The sequence below is a fragment of the Nicotiana attenuata genome, unplaced genomic scaffold (genome assembly GCF_001879085.1).
Source record: "Nicotiana attenuata strain UT unplaced genomic scaffold, NIATTr2, whole genome shotgun sequence".
NCBI classification, from domain to species: domain Eukaryota; kingdom Viridiplantae; phylum Streptophyta; class Magnoliopsida; order Solanales; family Solanaceae; genus Nicotiana; species Nicotiana attenuata.
This window is the reverse complement of record NW_017673518.1, coordinates 36,650-56,594: the sequence shown is the minus strand read 5'-3', so window position 1 is coordinate 56,594 and position 19,945 is coordinate 36,650.

The window sequence follows — 19,945 nt, the reverse complement described above, 5'->3', positions numbered from 1 at the left end:
GAACGCTACGTAGTTTTTAATATAAATATTTCCTATTTGCTCAAAAAAAAGGATAACAATGATCCAAATAGAGTGTTAGTGTCACGGGCCGACCTTTTCCGAACATTAGCGGCACACAAATAGCTTGTAAGGCGCCTGTAGTCATCTTTCCTAGGTTTTCTAGCACGATTATGTGCCTGTGGTGAACCTTGCCTAGGAGGCTTACTCCAACTATGTCCCTTGTCTGATGTCTAGGCTCATGGCCTTGACTAGCTGTGGCGCTTCTCATCTGTTGGATCTCATCCATGCGCACACCCGGGGCTAGCTAAGGACATGTCCGTCCCTCCCCTAGCACTGAGTATCGCTCTTACGTGCGCAGTCCAATCCTCAAGCTTGACACTCGCCTCGTGCATTCGCACCCAGCTTGTGTTTCGCCCGAGTAGGCAACCTTTAGTCCTTGCCATATATCATATGCGTCTTTCATAGTATGCCCTTGGTTGTCTTATGGCATTGTCAAACATAGCCCTCGCGACATACTTCCATCCCGCATAGTGCAATGTCGCCCCACAACTCTACGTCTAGACCAATAGACCCTTGCTCGCATAGCTGAGCCCAAGCCGTGCTCACAAGTCGACACATAAGGCCCCTAAGATAGGTGCTCCAAGTATTCAATGGGCACGGAGGTCCTTATCCACCATTTTGGTAACCCATAGGGCATAATCGTCCCACGCGTCAAGCCTCTGGCACCCGTTATGTGCCCAACACTAGCCTTGAGGCGTGGCGTCGTCCATAGAGTTCCCAAGCTCGTATGGATACCTAAGACACTCCTTTGAGATGTCTAGGGAGGCCCTTGAGGTTCCCCTTCAAGGCAGCTTACTTGGTGCGGCTTGGTGGCAGCACGCACGGGGGACGCTGGCTGAGCTTCAACACCTCTGCCCCCTTATATATGCTTAAAATAAAAAAGCCAAAGATTCCCCACAAGACATGTTTTGGCCAGAGAATCATAATGAACCTTTCTCACTCATCCGAACTCCAAACAAGGCGTCGTCTGTTCCTAAATCTTTGTCTTGACTTCCTTCACTTCCATGAAGTTTCATCCCATTCCTACACTGGTGGAAATAGTTATAGCCTTCGGGCACTACAGCAAATTACGACAATGCCACTGCTCCTTGGCTAAGTCAAGCCCATAGGCAAACGAACTCCAAATGATGCCAAACTTTGTCAACATATATAAGAACATACTAGGAACATGGCCTACTACTGAAATCCTAGATTCCATTCATAGCTCAGAAACATACGGTCCTGACACTCAGGCTCGTCGACCGCAGGCTAGACCCTTGGTCTCATCCCAAGTCCATGCTAAACTCTCTTAGCACTATTAGGGCATGCAACACAACATACCCAAATGGTTATTGCCTCATGCATAGCCCCACTTCCTGATGCTCCTTCACAAACGCATCATCAACACACGTCGCCTACGTGACTGACCCTCGTCCTTCCGCCTAATAAAGCATAGTACTATGGATTCCAAGACCCCCAAAATGTGGGGCGTAACATCCTTCCACGCTCAACCTGTCATTGTCCCCGATGACATAGCAATGCCCACGACAACCCAGAGTCTGCCCCCTCAGGGATGTACTCGGTGGCTCCCTTAATCTTGTGGGTTGGACTTTATTAATTTGAGTGCCTGTATGAATTACTAAAGAACTTGGTTCGTTATCGTTCTCCTTAAACGTGAAGTAAAATAAGCAGTAAAGTAAACACAATGATTTTTACGTGGAAAATCACCCGGCTCAAAAGGTGCAAAAACCACAACCTACAACGTAGGATTTTCAACTTCAACTCCACTAGAAAAATGAGCCAAAAATGTATCGATTACAAGACTTTAATTCAATACTCTCCAGTACTCCTACTACGATTATTTGATTTATAAGATACTCTAACTTGTGAAGCAAACACTCACTCAAACTCACTAATTGTTTGTGACACTTGATTACAACTCGATTTCCTAAAACACATTCACTAGACTGACTCAAGAAGAATACAATGCAAGTACTCGACTAGAGCAAACAATATATGACTCTTCAGTTGATGTGTAAAAGGATAAAAACAGAAGTCCAAAGTAGATAGTATTTAAACGCATTGACTTGAGATCTTCTAGGAGTCCTATACATAGTTAGCTTCTCCTTTGACTGACTGAATTATCCGTATCTTCTTGAGAAACAACTCTTATCACATGTAGCAGCCTTCATCCACCACACTCGTACCTGGGTAACTTTGAAATAAAGTTACTGCCTTGTACAGATGTGCAATCATCAACCTAAGGAGCCGGTCCTTTAACCTGAGGAGCTAGTTCTTTAGAACAATTAAGCAGCTACATTGAGGACCTGGTTCTTTGAATTATTGCGTTTAGACATACTTTGTTAATAATCAAAACTTCAATCTCAACAAATTCCCCCTTTTTGATTATGACAAACTTTGTACACAGTAGAACCAGGTAATCGCAACAAAGAACTAGATAATCACAACAAGTACTATTGACAGATATATATGTTCACAACCCACAACCTCCCAACCTTATCTTCCCCCTTTTTGCATCATTAAAAAAAACAAAAAGATGTTAGACAGATGAACCACAGATAACATGAGATTCAAGGCCAAACAGGCTACAACACAAGCTTAAGAAATATCAAGGAAAACTTACTAGGCTGAAGAACCAATATTGTACAAAGTAGTAAAGCAGAACAAGATGAGACATTAAGTAGTGCCAAAAGAAGCCTGGGGCCTCGTCTTAACCATTAGAACGAAATAAACTAAGCATACTGCAAACTACTCAGACTGAGATAAAAGAGAAAAAAAATATAAAGCATCACTGGAATAGCAAAGGAAAATATGGACACTAAGAAGGAACATGTTCATGGGTGAAAGGTAGAGGGGGTCAATACTTTCACAAGGGTGGAAATCCGTTGGGAGTGAGCTTCCCTATCTCTTCTAAGCTCTTCCCTAAGTTGGCTGGTTTCTTTACTCAGCTCATCATTGTCTTGACGAAGCTTGGCATTCTCTTCAACAACCAACTCCAACCTCTTACTGAGCTTTGCAACCCTACTACTCCTATGTAGATTAGCAGATCATGTGGGCCCTCTAACCTTGATCTCTTCATAGCCACACTGCTTGAGGGTAACATCATTGTGGTTTCCATACTTAAGCTCAGTAAGGTAATATTGAGCTTGTCAAACAACTCAGTCAACATGAAACCATAAGGCATAGCATGCTTAGGCTTGGAAGTGTCTACAACTTTTGCCATATGCTGAATCATCAGGCTAGGGATATTGATAGGTCTACCAGTGTCAAGCAGTTCCATTACAGCCATGTCCAGCAGAGTAGCTTCATGCCTTTTCTGCTTCATGCCTTTTCTCATACCTTTGAAGAATGCAGGAGTTGCAATGAAACAATATCTTGTGGAAGAGAGTCATATCAATCTCGTACACCTTCTGGGGAGTATCCAGTTCAAATTTTTGAGAAAACTTTCTTGTGACCTGTCATGCCCCAAACTCAGGGAGCTCGACCGGCACTCAACCGAGTAAACCCGACTGAGCAAGCCTGTTAGATTTCATAACACCCAAATTCATCCCTGAATGAAGAGGAGATGTACTCCATTAATCAAACACTGAAAAGATTTCATTAACTACTTCCATTTCATTCCCATTAACAATATCATTCAATATTCCCAAAATATGGTAGGACTTTATAGATTTAATGAGAAAAACATGTTTGCCAAATACCAACAATTCTGATTCAATCCCAACATCAAACACCACCCACAACCTATCTACGGAGCCTCTAAGTACAACTGAAGAGTAATATGGATACGCCGGTAACAAGGCCCCGGCTATACCTCAAAACACAAAGTACATGAGAAACAAGAGATACATGACCCCGAAATGAAGTGGGGCTCATCAAGTCAGGTGAAGAGAATGTACCGCTATCACTGATCAATGCCGCCTGCTGTGGAACCACATGCATCCATTGAAGATACAGCGCCCCAGCAAAAGGGACGTTAGTACATATGAAATAGTACTAGTATGTAAAGCTAACTGTCCTCTTTTAAAATAGAATTCCAACATAAAAGGGGAAAACCATGGAAACAACAATCAACAATCAATTATATCCAATTTCCAAGTTAAAACATAATAATTTCCAAAATATGAAGATAATATTATTTTTTTGGTTGGGAGATCTTTAGCACCGATATACCATCGTTCACAATACCAATACTGCTGTACTTTTAGCATGGAGTCCAATCACGACCCGGTCGGCTAGGCCATCTCATCCGAGACATCAACCACAATCACAATTTCAATTACAATTTCCAGCACAATCACAACCATGTGTGCGTCATGGTGTCCGATCACGATCCGATCGGCTAGGCCATCCCACCACAATGCCGTGTGGATCGACATCATCCTTTTCTATCAATCATCTCATCCCAATTAAGGGAAAAATTTTATCACATCAATCTCATCCCAAATAACAGAGATAATTACAATCCACTCCCACACCGGCAAGTGTAGTTTCGGGGTTAGGTTATTTCAACCTACCCTTCCTCGGTAACTATCGATATCCCAATAATATTTTTGATTTTCTCATAAAGGAAATAACAATACAAATGCATTTACCTTATAACCTTTCATACCGTATATAGCCTCATGACACTTTCAGCAACTTTCAACATCATTATTTCATTGGCTCTCTTGGCCATACATATAATTCTTCATTCATGGCACAATGGCCGTATTTCATATTCCATACTTTCACTTCTTCCCTTTCATGGATCATCATCATAAATATCAACAAATAGAATATTCCGAAAATTACAACTTTAGGTTCATTAGTAATGAAGGCTTTAAACACAATGGATCTCTTTCCAAGAAATGGAGTAAAATAATTGGCAATCGAAGCACAAGTTAAAATCATAAACAAGTAGCACATCATTTATTCTTGAAATACTTTTCCCCAAAAAGGGAAATACACAATTTCAACTCACGAATATGTAAGAACACAAAACACATCCAAAATACCTACAAAGCACAACATTACTTAAAACAGCCACATACGGGCATCATTTGAGTACATAAGCTTTTAGGAAATTCTATTTTCGAAGTCAGTTTGGAACAATTGAACGAAAGCTCATATCATAGTCTTTCTCACATCATCTCATTCCATTGGCACCACTAGCCACAAGTATAACTTTCATTCTTGGCACGTTGGCCACACTTTGTATCCCCAATTCACTTATTTCATTTTCAAGCATCTTTATAAATTATCAATAACAATACATTTCCAATCAAGACCTTAGGTACACATATGAACAATTAAGAGTCTTAAGCATATTGAGATTTTCTCACACAATTTGGCATCATAGCCTTCATTTGAAACATGACTCAGAGACATAACATTTTAATACACATATCATTCTTGAACACATTCCCAAAGGATAACATAATGTGATAGGAATATTTGGAACACGTTTTGAATACATACTTCTTGACACTTTGCTTATTCGGAATAGCCAATATTATAATGAATAACTCGGGACTTACATAAATTACATGAACACCGTGGGATTCAATTCTAAGAGAAAAGTTTAGCCAACATACCTCAATTGAGCTTCCTTAAACTCTAAAATGTTCCGGAAACTTTGATCTATTTTAGGAATGTAACAAATTGAACCAAAATTAACAAGATGGTCATGGTTCTAGCTCATTTGAGCATTTTATCAAATACTAGGTGTGCATTAAGGTTTCAAGGTCCTTTTATGGAGGATTCCATCATCCCACAACCCATTCTCTACCATTTTTGCTCCACAATCTTCCTACACCCTTTGATAACACATACATGCAAAATAAACAACTCCCATACCCAAGAATTGTTTTTCTAATTACCTATTTTTTACCCCAAACTCGAAATTAAATACTAGGGTATGGAACCTTACCTCTTAGATGGAGATCTTGTGATTGGCTTCTTTGATTCTTGAAGATTGGTACAAGATTAGATGATTAGAATGTTAGGTTTCCTCCTTCTCTCTCTAAAATGCTCTTACCTCTCGTAAAATCATCATATAATTGCCCCAAAATAAGCCCCAAAGCCTGTTTATCAAAATGGGGTCGGGTTATGAAAATAGGAAAATGGACCCTCCGAACTCAGGTTTGCGGTCGCACAATGGGTATGTGGATCGCACAATGGACTGCAAAACTGATGCCCAGAACCGGGCTACACTAGTCAGGTTTGCGACCATTTTGCAGTCCGCAGACCACTTTTGCGGTTTGCATAATGATTCTGCAGTCGCACATCTGACCGTAGAATCACATTCTTCCAGCCTCTGGTAATTTGGTCATAACTTATCGTAGGAGTGTCCAAATGACAAACGGTTTGAAGCGTTACAAACTAGACTCGAAGATCATCCATTTGATAGGTTGTTCATTAGATAACTCCTTATATATATGTAGATATGCTCGTCCAAATTTTGGTCTTATGCGTACTCATTTGGAACTTTAGTCTATCATGTAATTTTTCAACTTGACTTAGATTTAGGGCTCTCCTTAGATGCCACATTACTCATAATATGCCTCGTACACTTATTATCATATCCAATTGATATCCATCATATTAATAGTCCTCGTCCGCACATAAAATAATTTAATTAGCACACATCAACTATCTTACTAGCGCTTAAGTACGTCAGATTTTTTTCCAAGGTGTTACATGACCACAATGCCAGTGTTAACATTGTCTGGTCACTTTTTCTTCAAGTAATTGTAAAATCTCAAAGAAGAGATATTCATAAGCATCCCCAGCTCCTCAGTATCAAACTCTATTTCAAATCCCCCTATATTACTCTTGACTACTGTATCGACCTGATCGGTTGTTTTGCTTTCTAGAACCCCGTTCCCCTAAATAAGACTTCCCGTACTTGCTTTTAATGATTTATGAATTGCGGGGATGGTTAGTTCGGGATTTGGAAGAGTTCGGGTTGAAATCGGAACACTTGGTTCCTTAAGGTTGGCTTAAAGGCTAAGTTTGACTTCGATCAACATTTTGAGTAAACGACCTCGGAATCGGTATTTGACGGTTCCAATAGGTTCGTATAATGATTTTGGACTTGGGTGTATGTTCGGATCGGGTTTTGGATGACCCGGGAGCATTTTGGCGCTTAGTAGTGAAAGTTAGTTCTTGAAGGATTTTGAAGTTCTTTAAATTTGGTTTGGAGCGGGGTTTGGTGATATTTAGGTCCGAATTGAATTTCGAGACCGGGAATAGTTCTGTAACGTCATTTAAGACTTCCACGCAAAATTTGGTGTCATTTCGAGTTGTATAAGTACGTTCCGGTGCATTGGAAGTAAATTTAAGAACTGGAAGTTCTTAAGTTTGATTCAATTGGTTTTAGGGTGTGATTCTTAGTTTTAATGTTGTTTCGGGCGTACCGAGAGTTCGAGCGAGTCCATTTTATGATTCCAAACTTGTTGGTATGTTCAGGCTTGGCCCTAGGGGACCCCGAGTGTCAATTGAACAAGGCTCGGACGAAGTCGGAAACTTGGAGCTTGAGCTGAAGCTCCCCAGATCTGTCATAACTGCACTTGCACTTGATCAGCCACAGGTGTGAGCTCGCAGGTGCGGGCCCAACATAGCAGAAGTGGCCAAGGAAGGGTAGCCCAGGTTCCACAGATGCGGCCCCTCCTCCACAAAAGCGGGATCGCAGAAGCGGCTACCCGACCGCAGATGCGACCCAGCCGGCCAAGGGCATTTCCGCAGAAGCAGACCCTTGTCCGTAGAAGCGGGACCGCAAATGCGGCCCTATGATCGCAAATGCGAAAATCACTGGGGGTAGTGGCCTTCATTTAATACGGGACTTAGGCATTTTTGAATCATTTTATTCCATTATTGGTGATTCTTGGAGCTCTTAGAGAAGGGATTTCACCCAAAACTTTGAGGTAAGTGTTGCCTACACAATGTGAGTTAAATACATAGTTTATGGGTAGATTACAACATGTAAATTGGCAGAAATCATGGGTTTAGGTGAAACCTAGGATTTTGATAAAAATGAGATTTTACCACGAGAACTTAGTAAAAATCATATATTTATGTTCCTAAGGTTATAGGTAACAATTTCCTTCGAAAATTTCCGAAATCCGGGAATGTGGGCCCGGGGATGAATTTTACGAATCTTGCCTTTTGGGTTGGGTTTGGCTCCGATTTGAGGGTTTGAGCTCATTCTCGAGTTTGGAAGTAGGCTTTGAGATGAGGTAAGTCTCTTTTCTAACCTTGTAAGAGGGAAATTTTCCCATAGGTGAACTTAATTAATATGTGATTATTTGTGGGGCCTACGTATGCACGAAGTGATGAGAGTCCATACGTAGCTACTATTCTTGTTATGTCCAGGTAGTTTTAGGCTTACACAATGCTTTGTGGACACCGTTATCTGATCAAATTTGTTGATTTGCACTGAATAGAACGAAGTTGAGGATTTTAAGATTTCAAAGGTTTCAAGTAAATTCTTTTTTTGAAAAGAATTGAGAAAAGTTACTTTATATTTATATTTAACCGTGTCCCAAGTATATTCTGCGAGCGGGGTGACTATTTCCACTAATCTCATGGGAGCGGGTCGTTCGCCTCGACAGGTTAATAGATGCATCTATGGTTCGCGCTATTCGACCCTCGGCAGTGCATAATTTAATTTATATTGGATCGGGCCGAACGTCCTCGGTGAAATTTGTGTATGATAATAGAACTGGAAGTTCCTTTTATGACTTGTATAAATTCATCGTTGAGAGATCATTTTTTTTAAATGAAGGAAGTGTTTTGGGTTCTTAAATATGATGAAAGAATTGTTCAGCTATTTCCTGTTCTGAGTTCTGTTGTAATCTCTATATATTTTGTTTAATTAGAATTTCATATTATTTATATTGTTGGCCCTAGTAAGTGTCGGAGTCGACCCCTCGTCACTACTTCTTCGAGGTTAGACTAGATACTTACTAGGTACATATTTTTATGTACTCACGCTACACTTCTGTACTTAATTGTACAGGATTTGAGGCAGGTGCATCTGGCCACCAGTCAGGGGCGCAGATTTGATCGCTATCCCGAGACTTCACGGTGAGCTGCCTTCTGAGCCGTTCTGCAGCAACTTGAGTCTCTCTTATGCTTTATTTTTCTGTCTATTTTCTTTTAGACAGTAGGCTAGTGTTCTTTTGTACATGCTACTAGATTGCCCATATACTTGTGACACTAGGTCTTGGCACACGCACTAATAGACTTATGATTTTGGTATTGTATACATGATTACGGCTTGTATTCGTTACTTCCATTTAACTTTGTTTCATTGGTAAATTTCTAACTCTTTTAACAAATGAAGAATTGCTATCCACATAGTAATTTATTTAAATGGGAAATCACTAGTTTGATTAGTGTCGGCTTGCCTAGCAATGGTGTTGGGCGCCATCACAGACTATGATGGAATTGGGTCGTGACAACATGGTATTAGAGCACTAGGTTCACATAGGTCTCACAAGTCATGGGCAGACCTAATAGAGTCTTGCAGATCGATACGGAGACGTCTGTACTTATCTTCGAGAGGCTATGAGGTGTTAGGAAACTACTCTTTATTCATCTTCTATTGTGCAGTTGATGGTACACTAAATTCTCTCTCTTTTTCTCTCATTGATGGTAAGAACGCGCGCAGCAAATGTTCCGGACCCGGTAGGAGCTGCTCCTCTCGTTGCTAGAGGCTGAGGCTGAGGCTGGGGGGGAGGGGGGCACCAGCCCGAGGTAGGGGACAAGGATGCCCTAGAGTTGCCCCAGTTGCACCACTAGCGGATCCAGTAGAGGATCCCATTATTGAGGAGCAGGGTGAGGTGCCCGCAGTAGAGCCAACCCGGGTAGATTTCATGTCAGCACCGAGCTTCTAGGAGGTCATGGGCTGTATGTTGCAGTTCATGGATTCTATGACCTAGGCTGGTTTATTTCCAGCAGACCCAGCCACATCTCAGGAGGGAGGGGGAGCACAGACCCGCACTGCTCAGGCTACTGGGCATGTAGCTGTAGTATATCAGACTCCAGGTACACTACCCGTGGGCGGAGCCCAGCCAGTTGCAGCGGTTGTGCTTTAGCCTAGACCAGCTACGGCTTTTGGACAGATGGACTAGGCTACACCCTCCTGTCTTCGGAGGTGAGTGGCATGAGGATCCCCAGGACTTCATTGATAGGTGCAGGGACAGACTGCACAATATGAGGATATTAGAGTCGCATGGGGTGGATTTCACTACTTTCTAGTAGAAGGGCAGGGACCATAGATGGTGGCAGTCTTATATTCTTGGTAGGCTAGTGGGTTCTCCTCCCATGAATTGGGACCAGTTTACGCGGCTTTTCTTGGATAGATATATTCCACCCTCCTAGAGGGAAGAGTTGCAGTGTTAGTTTGAGCAGCTCGAGCAGGGTCAGATGTCAGTGACCGATTATGAGGCGAGATTTTCTGAGTTGTCTCGCCATGCACTTATGATACTTTCTACGGACATAGAGAGGGTGAAAAGATTTGTTGCGGGTTTGCACACCGGTATTCGGGCTGGTATGGCCCAGGAGGTTGAGATGGGTACTGATTATTAGCTAGTAGTGAAGACTGCTTGGAAGATTGAGGGCTACTGCCAGAGGGGTAGAGAGCAGATGTAGCAAGATAAGAGGACCCATTTCTCTGGAGAGTTTAGAGGTGCCGCGGCTAGGGGTAGAGGTCAGTTTGGGAGGGATCAGCCTAGCAGGACTACATATCCAGCACCACCCCCTCCTCGGGATGCTCCAGCGCGACCATATTTTAGTGTCATGCCAGAGAGTTCATACCGCCCACCAGCCATCCAGGGTCAGACTTCGGGGAAACGGTCTATGGCACCGAAGGGTTGTTACGAATGTGGGGATCTGGGTCACATGAAGAGATTTTGTCCCAGACTTCGGGGCAAGGCAGTACAGTAGAGTCATCAGCCTATGATGCAACACCAGCCATTCGATCGCCCAAAGGTGGGGGACAAGCGGGTAGGGGCTGTCCTAGAGGTGGAGGCCAGGCAGGGGGAGGTCAGCCAGCTATTGTTCAGTTAGGCGGAGGCCAGCCTGCCGGCGCTCTAGCTAGATTCTATGTTTTTCCGGCCAGACTAGATGTAGTGGCCTCAGAAGCCGTGATCACATGTATTATTTTTGTCTGCGGTAGGGATGCTTTGGTGTTATTTGATCCAGGATCTACCTATTTATATGTATCATCTCTGTTTGCTCATTTCCCGAACATTCCTCGTGAGTCCTTGGGTACTCATGTTTATGTGTCCACTCTTGTGGGCAATTTTGTGGTTGTGGATCGGATCTACTGGTCGTATGTGGTCACATTCTGTGGTTACGACACTAGAGCGGACCTTCTGTTACTTGATATGACCGATTTTGAGGTCATCCTGGGCATGGACCGGTTATCCCCATATCACTCCATCCTTGATTATCATGCCAAGAATGTTACCTTAGCTATGCCAGAGTTACCGAGATTGGAGTGGAAGGGTTCCTTTGTTAGTACAACTAGTCAGGTTATCTCTTTTCTAAAGGCTCGACATATAGTCGAGAAGGGTTGTTTGGCTTATCTAGCTTATGTTCGGGACACCACCACAAAGTCTCCAACGATTGATTCAGTGCCAGTAGTCCGGGAGTTCGCTGATGTGTTTCCTTCTGACCTTCCAGGCATGCCACCAGATCGTGATATTTATTTTTGTATTGATTTAGCTCCAGGTACCCAACCTATATCTATCCCACCGTACCGTATGGCTCCGAATGAGTTGAAGGAGCATCTTGAGGAGTTGTTAGCAAAAGGGTTTGTCAAACCGAGTGTATTACCTTGGGGTGCACCAGTGTTATTTTTGAAGAAGAAAGATGGAACTATGCGGATGTGCATTGATTACCGCCAGTTGAACAAAGTTACCATCAAGAACAAGTACCTGTTACCGCGTATTGATGATTTATTTGACCAGTTGCAGGGTGCTAGGGTGTTCTCTAAGATCGACTTGAGATCGGAGTACCATTAGTTGATGATCCGGGACTCAGATATTCTGAAGACTGTCTTCCGTACTACATATGGACATTATGAGTTTCTAGTGATGTCTTTCGGCTTGACTAATGCCCCGGCGGCATTTATGGATTTGATGAACCGGGTGTTCATGCCTTACATTGATTCCTTTGTTATCGTCTTCATTGATGACATCTTGATTTACTCACGTAGCCTGGGGGAGCACGAGCAGCACTTGAGAGTGGTGCTTCAGACTGTGAGCACGTAATTTTTGCCCTATATGAATTACTCCCATAAATTCAAAACAAAAAGATTTCTGTTCATTACTTGCAATTTTGTGGATTTTCGTGGCATTTTCTGCATTTTGTTTGTGCATTTTAATTAGTGAAAAATACAAAAAATGTGTTGCATGTGCATTTAGGAGTTAATTTTGCATTTTAAGAATTAATTATTAATTAAGTTATTTCATAAGAAAAGGAAAATTACAAAAATAGTTTAATTCGCACGTTTAATTTCAATTTTTATTTTTGAGTAGTTCTTCTTTTAATTTGTTTTTTTAACTAATTGTGACAACTATCATTTAGGTTAAGTAGTTTTAGGGTGAATTAGGAATTAATCTAGATTTTTATTTAATCTTAAAAAAAAAAAAGAAAAAAAAAGAACTTTTGGAAAAATGGAAAAGAAGTGAAAATAAAAGAAGAGCAATATCAATTGGACCCATCTCCAAATTTTCTGTCCAAGCCCAATGATACCTTGTTTACTACCCGCCCAAATACCCTAGATCCGGCCCAATTCTGCATAACCGAGTTTGATCCCTAACCAAAACGACGAGTTTTGAGTTCTAAAATGGCAATCAATCCTGGCCCTTTATTCCAGCCCATCCAACGGTCATCCCCACTTCCCCCATTTGCATAATACTGTCCAAACGACCAAATGTTAAGCCTAAGATCAAAGGCCCCTCTGTTTCATCTCCGTCAAACGAGCCCTAACGCCGCCTTTCGCTTCTCCGCCATTTCCAGCCGGCGGCGAAGCTCGAGCACCACCCATATTTCACCCATGCAACCATCACCCTTCCCTCAACCCTAATCCACCACCAATTTTTCCCAAAACCTCACCAAATCGGTCTAGTTTCGAGTCTGAGAGCAAAGAAGAAAGAAATCCGTCAAGCCTTCCAGTCTTCGTTGAGCGATAAGGTTTGAAACGGATTTTGACTGTTTGTTTTCGTTGAGAACATACAGTTAATACTTGTTTCGAATCAAATCGGAGTTTTTGAAGGGTTATCAGTTCTGTGTCGAATGATTTTTAAAGGTATCTCATACATCCTTCCTCGTCTTCTTTAGTCGTTCTGCTATTAAATTCTTCTTCTTTTGTTTCTGTTCCTATTCTGTCCCTTCTTTTGATTTTCTTCTGTTTTCTATTACTCAGTGGTAGTTTTAAGTTAATTCGTTTCCAATTAAAATGATTTCGTTTTGTTTACATAAGTTAGGTTTAAAATTGGTTGATTAGTCTGATTGGTGTTGTGTTTTAAAACTAAGTTCGTCATGTTTCATTTGCTTTGTTTCTTTGTTTTATTTTCAAAGAAAGGGGTGTTAATTTGGCTCTTGGGCAATTCTGCCTAGCCCGATGAGTCCATATGGGCTTTGAAATCAGAAGGCCCAAGAAAGAGTAATCTGGGTCTATTCAGACCCATCGATTTGGGTCAATTGGCCCAGATTTCGTTTTGGCATGAAGAGGTAAAAAACAGGGTAAGCAAGGGGTGAACTGGCTAATTCATGCTAGGGAATCTTATGGTATTTAATTAGGAAGCTTCTAGGAAGCTTGGGGTGGGGGATTTTAATTGAATTTCAGATTTGTAATAGGCTAGCTTGACTAACAAGTCAATAATTAGAGGATAACTAAGCAAAAAAGAAAATTGGAAAAGGCTTGAATTGCAAAAATGAAAACCTAAGGCTGCCCTACTTGCCTTGCCTATAAAGGCACCCTTTCTTGCCTTAGAAGGGGGGGACGGAAGAGACTTAAGAGATAGAAATTCCAGAAGAGAGAAATGGCTAAAAATCAAAAGAAAACACTGTTTCATTGATTCTCTTTTGATTTTTGAAGTTCTTCGATTACTGAAATATTTTTCTACTATTTCTGATTGAAATGTTCTGAGTTTAGATTTTGAAAAGCCTTGGGTTATGTCCTGTTGATTGGCTACTGTTTCATTGGTCTACACAAGCCAATTTTACTGTTCTACTGAATTTGGAAGCCAATCTCTGCTGCTGCTCTACTGTTATTACATCGCTGACTCCTTATCTCTTGGTCTCTTCTCATTTCCAGGTAAATCTGTAAACCCTGGAGAACAAATGACAACAAGGGTCCATGTGTGACTGAAAATTTGAATGAATGAAGAACTGAAAGGAATATTGCTTCTCTGCTTTTTCTCTTTTGTTTTGCTTTTTTTTTTTGTATTAAATGTAAGGATGTTTGTTATGTTAACTTTCCGGACCCTTGATGTGCTTTAATATTGAACTAATGTGAGGTTTTGGGCTGAACTCTAGATTATTGACTAGCATTTGTCTTGTACATGATAGTTAAGGTTAGTACATAGGCAGTTGTATGATAATGTGGTTTGGAAATCGTGCTAGTATATTCTATATTCACCTTTGCATCTGAATGAGTAAAAACATCCATCGATCGTGGTGAGGGCCTTAGTATTGACTTTTGGGGAATCCAGGAGACAATTGGGTTCAAATGTGTCGGTTTGATAGTTGTCCATGTTAAGGTGAATTCAGTTCAATTTAGTCGTTGAGAGGTTCATTGATTGCTCATTGTTGCCCATATAACTGGTTGTTTAAGTTCATAGTTGAGGCCCTGTTGTTTTGTTCATGTGTAGCATGATTAGGAATCACATATCAGCACTTCAAGTAATCTAAGGCTTCGAATGTTTAAATTCATATGCTGTATATTTTTGAAATTGACTTCCGTATTGTTGTCAAGTCGTGAAATTGTTAGAGTTTTCCTGTAATTGTTCATTGATCCATTAAAGGGTGTTCTATAACTTGACATATATGGTAGCTCCATGACTATTTTTCTGTTGTTTCAGTCCCTTTTGCATATTGCAAGGGCTCAATATTGATCCCAGCTTGTGATGAGTCCAAATCTCCGAAATTGGGCTCATCTTGGGCCCAGTGAGTACAATCAAGGTTGTTTGAAGATCTCAGTGATAGCTTTCACGTTAGAGAAGTTGAATTCTCATTAAAATTTCGAACTAATTTAAGATCCTCACCTAGCCCGGCCTCCATAGATTCACAGTCAAATATTCGTAGAAAGACTTTAGACGTTTAAAATACGATTGTGGTTGCGTATACGTCCGCGTAACATGACCATGATCCTAAATTAATTTGGAGTATGCGTTCGCGCAACTTCGATCAATCTTTTCTTAATAATAAAATGGGTTGCAAGCTTTTAATTATTTTTGGCTTACATAATTTATTAAATCACATATGGCCCTCATATTAATTTCATGACCTAGATGTAAAAATGACTAATATTTCGTAGAATATCCTTCAGGGCCGTTTAAAATACTAGTGTGGTTGCGTATACGTTCGCGTAACACAACTACACTTCTAAAAACAAAACCGGAGTATGCGTTCGCGCAACTTCGGCCCAAATTTTCTTAATAATAATAAGCGTTATTAATTGTGGACACGTTCGCGTGACATGATTTTTGACGCGCCAAACGGGCGGGTATACGTACGCGTAATCCGTTTTCAGATAATTTTCTTAATTAAAAGCGGTAAAGGAAGCAAAAGCATCTAGGTTCTAAAATCAGTAATTAAATAATTTAATAAGCCAAGTAGGATCAAAGCGACCGTGCTAGAACCACGGAACTCGGGAGTGCCTAACACCTTCTCCCGGGTTAACAGAATTCCTTACCCGGATTTCTGGTTCGCAGACTATAATAGCAGAGTCATTCTTTTCCTCGATTCGGGATTAAAACCGGTGACTTGGGACACCATAAATCTCCCAAGTGGTGACTCTGAATGTTTGATAAAATAATCCCGTTTCGATTGTCACTTCAAGTTGGAAATAACTCCTTTATTATACCCCTTTGCGGGGTGTAGTAATGTAAAAAGGAGGTGTGACAGCTCTGGCGACTCTGCTGGGGAACGAACCCAGAATCTCTGGTTCAGGGTTCAAGAATTCGAGCTTATTTCATGATTTTTACTTGGCCTATTTTTATTGATATTTGTTGTATTTCGTGAACCTTTGTGCCAACTGCTATCTGTTTACCGCTTTAATATTGTTGAATTGTATATAATTATCTTTTTACGCCACCCTTTGCATTTCTTAATAAAATGGTGCATACGTTCGCGTAGCCCACTTTTCTGTAGAAATTATACCAAATAGAGCGAGGCTGGGCAAGCGACAAGGCCGGGCAGACTTTAGTGCTCCCGGTACGTCGCCCCCTCCTCGGCCCCAGTTGTCCGCTCGGGTACCCCAAGTCTAGACCAAAACCCCAGGTGTTTGAAACTTAGAAAAACACAGCCTCATGCCGGATCCCTAGTAGGAGCGCTTGTTTGCATCACGTGCATTTTTGGGCTTAGGGGACTCAACACAGGGGTTGGGTCCGTCTAGGACAGGTGTACCCCAAAATAACAGACCATCATGATGCATCCTGTGTGCTATGTGAACATTCATTTATTTTNGACACGTTCGCGCGACATGATGTTTGACGCATTAAACGGGCGGGTATACGTACGCGTAACCCGTCTCAAGATAATTTTCTAATTAAAAGCGGTGAAAGAAACAAAGGCACATAGGTTTAAAATCAGTAATTAAATAATTTTCGTAAGCCAAGTATTATCAAAGCTACCGTGCTAGAACCACGGAACTCGGGAGTGCCTAACACCTTCTCCCGGGTTAACAGAATTCCTTACCCGGATTTCTGGTTCGCAGACTATAATAACAGAGTCATTCTTTTCCTCGATTCGGGATTAAAATGGGTGACTTAGGACACCATAAATCTCCCAAGTGGCGACTCTGAATTTTTGATAAAATAATCCCGTTTCGATTGTCACTTCAAGTTGGAAATAACTCCTTTATTATACCCTTTACGGGGTGTAGTTGAAAAAGGAGGTGTGACAGCTCTGGCGACTCTGCTGGGGACCGAACCCAGAATCTCTGGTTCAGGGTTCAAGAATTCGAGCTTATTTCATGATTTTACTCGGCCTATATTTTATTGATATTTGTTGTATTTCGTGAACCTTTGTGCCAACTGCTATCTGTTTACCGCTTTAATATTGTTGAATTGTATATAATTGTCTTTTTACACCACCCTTTGCATTTCTTTAATAAAATGGCGCATACGTTCGCGTAGCCCACTTTTTCTAGAAAAATATACCAAATAGAGCGAGGCTGGGCAAGCGACAAGGCCGGGCAGACTTCAGTGCTCCCGGTACGTCGCCCCCTCCTCGGCCCCAATTGTCCGCTCGGGTACCCCAAGTCTAGACCAAAACCCCAGGTGTTTGAAACTTAGAAAAACACAGCCTCATGCTGGATCCCTAGTAGGAGCGCTTATATGCATCACGTGCATCTTTGACTTAGGGGACTCAACACAGGGGTTGGGTCTGTCTAGGACAAGTGTACCCCAAAATAACAGACCATCATGATGCATCCTGTGTGCTATGTGAACATTCATTTATTTTGGCTTGCATGCTGACCGGCTAAATAAGAAAAGAAAAGTTAGGAAAATCAAAAAAAAGAAAAGAGAGGGGAAAAATCAAAAAAACAAAAAAAAAAGAAAAACAAGAGAGAAAAAGACCAAGAGTGATAAAGCCCGGCTCTAAAACCCGATATTTGAAAATACCCCAAAACTTTGCCGAATTTTTCAAAAATAGTTATTTGCCAAAATCAAAGCTGCCGAACTACGCGGGTCTGATTCCCATTGGACATGGGATACGTAGGCAACCTACATAAGGGCCAGCCTTTTTTTTTGAAAAAAAAAAGAGAAAAAAAGCGAGGGAGTCAAATAAATGCAGTCAGTCAAAATAAGTCAATTCAGTGTCGATGATGTTGTGAGCCATTCTTACCTGGATAGCCTTAGAATATTTTTCTCATTGTCGAAGGGCTATCCTCGTAATCGAATGGGCGAAGTTGAGAGGTGTCACAAAATAACCCTTCCCCGGCCTCAAAGTTCGCACAGAATTATGAAGGGGCCATATTTGCAAAACTAGCCTTGTGGCTAAAATTGGCATATCAAAGAAGGGATCATAGTCTTTTACTAGAAAACTTTCTTTCAAAAGGTCCATTAGAGTCAACCCTAACACAGCCTTTCTACAGGAACAAAATGAATATTATCCAGGATCCACCGGAAGTGGTCAGGGAGCAGGCTCGGGTACACTTGCGCATGTGGTGGAATGATTTGGATCATGAAGGTCAGAAATGGGTAAGACAACAATTAGGCGCTCTTATAGACGTTTGGGAGGTCAAACCACGAGACGATCTGATCAAGGCCATGATAACTTTCTGGGACCCTGCTCGTAATGTGTTTCGCTTCTCAGACTTTGAGATTACCCCTACTTTGGAGGAGATAGCCGGGTACGTCGAATTTGGACGAGATTTGAGGAAGCAACAACTCATATTTCCCAGGGCTCCGTCGGTGCACAAGTTTTTTGACCTCCTGAATATCAGTAAACAGACAAGCAAGAACCGTGTAAGCGAAGGGTGTTGTGCTTTCCACTTTTTATACTTTAGGTTTGGACACTCTTCTGGTTTTGAAGCACATGAAAAGTGGTTGTGCAACAAACAAAATAAGGGTCTTTGGCAGCTTCATCGCCGGTTTGCATTTATCGTGGCATTTTTGGGGATAATGGTCTTTCCAAACAATAAGGGAACAGTGGATATTCGTATGGCTAGAATTGCACAAATTCTCACTACCATGAAAGATCACACACTTGTCCCGTTGATATTGGCGGATATTTATCGTGCCTTGACTTCGTGCAAAGCCGGGGCCCACTTTTTCGAAGGTTGTAATATCCTCCTACAAATGTGGATGATTGAGCATCTTCGCCACCACCCCAGATTCATGAGCTATGGATCGAGTCCAAATAACTTCATCGCCAGTTACGAAGAAAGGGTCAAAGACTACAATGTGCCGGAAGGATTTGAAGCATGGGTGTCCCATTTGAAAGCTCTCAAAGCAAGTCGAATTGAGTGGTCCATAGGATGGCTCCCGAAGACGGAGGCTATATACATGACTTCAACCAACGGATACTTGAGAGTAATGGGCGTAAGAAGTATTCAACCATACGCCCCGCAGAGGGTCTTGAGGCAACTGGGACGATATCAGATTGTACCCGCAGACGAAGATCTGAGTACTCAGGTCATAGAGTTGCATCCGGAAGTTGCATTGCCTGAGGCTTTGGTTCAACAGGATTGGAATAGCTGCCGGTATCTAAAAAATGGCACCCAGGTACCAGATATCTCAAAAGGAGAAGTAGATCTAAACTATGCTGCTTGGAGAGGTCCTATGTGGACACCGAGCCAGAACCCGAATCCAGGAGACCTGCCAAGAGACCTCATGTACAAGCCTTTGATGATAAAATCCAAGAAAGAATAGCATGGGGAGAAAAGGAAAAGGCGTATCAAGCTGAGATCCATGCTCTAAAAGAAAAACTGAGAAATATGGAATTCAACAATGATCTTCAAGCTCAGGAAGCCGAAGGTGAGAAAAAAGGATTGATCCAAGAAAATGAAATTCTCAAAACTCAGATCCGGAAAATGAAAATAGCAATTGACAACCCATGTAGGAGTAGAAAGGACGAAACACTCATCTACAACCTTACCAGGAAGGCACGTGATTTCGAGGATGAGTTACAAAAGACTGAAAAGGAATTGGCTGCGGTC